Here is a 2,477-nt window from a genome sequence, read left to right as displayed (position 1 = left end):
GTGTGTGTGTTTGTCCTTAAGGTTAAGTAGTGTGGAAGCTTAGGGACTGATGACCTTAGCAGTTAAGTCCCATACGATTTCACACACATTTGAACATTTTGAATTAAAAAATGTACGAGGGTGTGTCAAATGAAAACCTTAAATTTGTAACAACTAATCGAAATTTCGCACCGTTAACGTGTAAGTTGGTAAGAGTGCTACAAACAGCGTGCAGAATGGCCTGTAGGTGGCAGCATAGTGCAGATGCACACATACCATCGCAGTATCAGTATAAAGATGGCCGCCCCACTTGCGACTTGCACCAGGGAAGGACCGCGTTCTGTTATTCCGTTTTAGCGCAGTGAAGGCGTAAATTCTATTGAAGTTCATGACGAATGAAGGTTCAGTACGGTGATGCATTTTTGTCACAGCAGCAAGTCTACGAATGGAGTAGGAAGTTCGCAATTGGTGTGACTTCAGTGGAAGATGCTCCTCGTCCAGGTCAGGCACAACGAGTTGTGACTCCACAGAACATTGCAGCAGTTGAAGCCATAGTGAAGGAAAACCGCCGAGTGACACTGAATGACACTGCAGAATATTTACAGATTAGTCACGGGCCAGCACACCACATTGTGCATGATGTGCTCCAGTTTCACAAAGTGTCTGCAAGATAGGTGCCACGCCAGCTGACTCCTGAAATGAGAGAACGACGTGTTGATGTTTGTGAAGAACTTCTTCAGCGCTTTGAGCGAGAAGGTGATGGCTTCCTTGAAAGAATCGTTACTGGAGACGAAACCTGGATTCACTTCCACCAACCGGAAAAGAAGAGAGCGAGTAAGGAATGGCGCCATTCCTCATCACCAAAACCAATGAAGTTTCGAACAGAACAATCAGCAGGGAAGGTTATGCTGACTCTCTTTTGGGACAAAAGAGACGTCATTTTGGAGCATTACATACCTAGAGGGACCACTGTCACCAGTGCATCGTACACAGATCTCCTAAAAAATCATCTGCAGCCTGCAATCAAATCAAAACGACGTGGAATGCTGTCAGCAGGTGTCCTTTTGCAACATGACAGTGCGAGGCCCCACACTGCCCGTGCAACAGTTGCAACAATCACAGACCTGAATTTTGAGTGTCTTCCTCATCCACCGTACGCACCAGACCTTGCCCCAAGTGATTTCCATATGATGACTAACTGAAAACCTCAGCTGCCGACAGGTGTTGTTGATATACCTCGATGTGGACAGCTGACAATGTGTGTCCTGACCGGGACTCGAACCCGGGATCTCCTGCTTACATGGCAGACGCTCTATCCATCTGAGCCACCGAGGACACAGATGAATAGCGCGACTGCAGGGACTTATCCCTTTCACGTTACCTGTAAGACTCACATTCCCAACTGTCCACAATTCTACATATGTAATGTACCTTATAGACATTTGCCCACCCACTCATTACTCGCGCACGCTTTGGCGATTCCCGTAAGAGTTTGAGCAATCTGTGTGCATTCGCACAGACGAAGGTCAATGGCTGGGTAGCCTTTAACTATATATACGAAGACAGTAACTTGTTCTCGAAAGAACCGTTACTGTTGATGACCGTGCAGCTTTTCCCTGGAATAAGCAGGAGATCCCGGGTTCGAGTCCCGGTCGGGGCACACATTTTCAGCTGTCCACGTCGAGGTATATCAACAACACCTGTCGGCAGCTGAGGTTTTCAGTTAGTCATCATTTATTCCAGGGAAAAGCTGCACGGTCATCAACAGTGACGGTTCTTTCGAGAACAAGTTACTGTCTTCGTATATATGATTTCCATATGTTTGGACCACTCAGAGACGCAATGAGAGGAAAGAAGATCCGTTCTGATGAAGAGGTAGGCCACGCGGTGCACAAGTGGTTGCGCGGACTACCAAAAGAATTTTTTTCTAAAGGAATTTATGCACTTTGTAGGCGCTAGAGGACTTGCATTGAGTGTGGGGGAGATTATGTTGAAAAGTGATACAGCTTTGTACCACTTCTGCACAATAAGTAATATTTAAAAATATATTTAAGGTTCTCATTTGACTCACCCTCGTATATTAAAAAAGTTAAGTGTTACCTGGATTCAAACCTTGGCCTCGTCCACGACTCTCTTGCATAGCTAACCATTTTCTTACTCCTATTGTTCGCTGTACGAGGTGCATTCAAGTTCTAAGGCCTCCGATTTTTTTTCTCCGGACTGGAAAGAGATAGAAACATGAGCATTGTTTTAAAATGAGGCCGCGTTCATTGTCAATACGTCCCAGAGATGGCAGCACCGTATGGCAGAAGGAATTTTACCGTCAGCGGCGAGAATGAGAACTGTTTTAAATACTTAAAATGGCGACGTTTTCCTTACTTGAACAGCGTGCAATCATTCGTTTTCTGAATTTTCGTGGTGTGAAACCAATTGAAATTCATCGACAGTTGAAGGAGACATGTGGTGATGGTGTTATGGATGTGTCGAAAGTGCGTTCA

The 2,477-nt window shown here is 45.4% G+C and overlaps 1 non-coding gene across 1 annotated transcript; it reads right to left on the bottom strand.

The window, feature by feature from the left end:
• Positions 1-1,240: 1,240 nt before the first annotated feature.
• Positions 1,241-1,315, bottom strand: Trnat-ugu (transfer RNA threonine (anticodon UGU)). The gene has a single exon. It is a non-coding gene; the product is annotated as a tRNA-Thr (tRNA).
• Between the last annotated feature and the right edge of the window lie 1,162 nt (positions 1,316-2,477).

The sequence above is a fragment of the Schistocerca serialis genome, chromosome 12 (assembly GCF_023864345.2).
Source record: "Schistocerca serialis cubense isolate TAMUIC-IGC-003099 chromosome 12, iqSchSeri2.2, whole genome shotgun sequence".
Lineage (NCBI taxonomy): Eukaryota > Metazoa > Arthropoda > Insecta > Orthoptera > Acrididae > Schistocerca > Schistocerca serialis.
The sequence above is the reverse complement of the archived record's forward strand: the minus strand, read 5'-3'. Positions and strand labels throughout refer to the sequence as shown.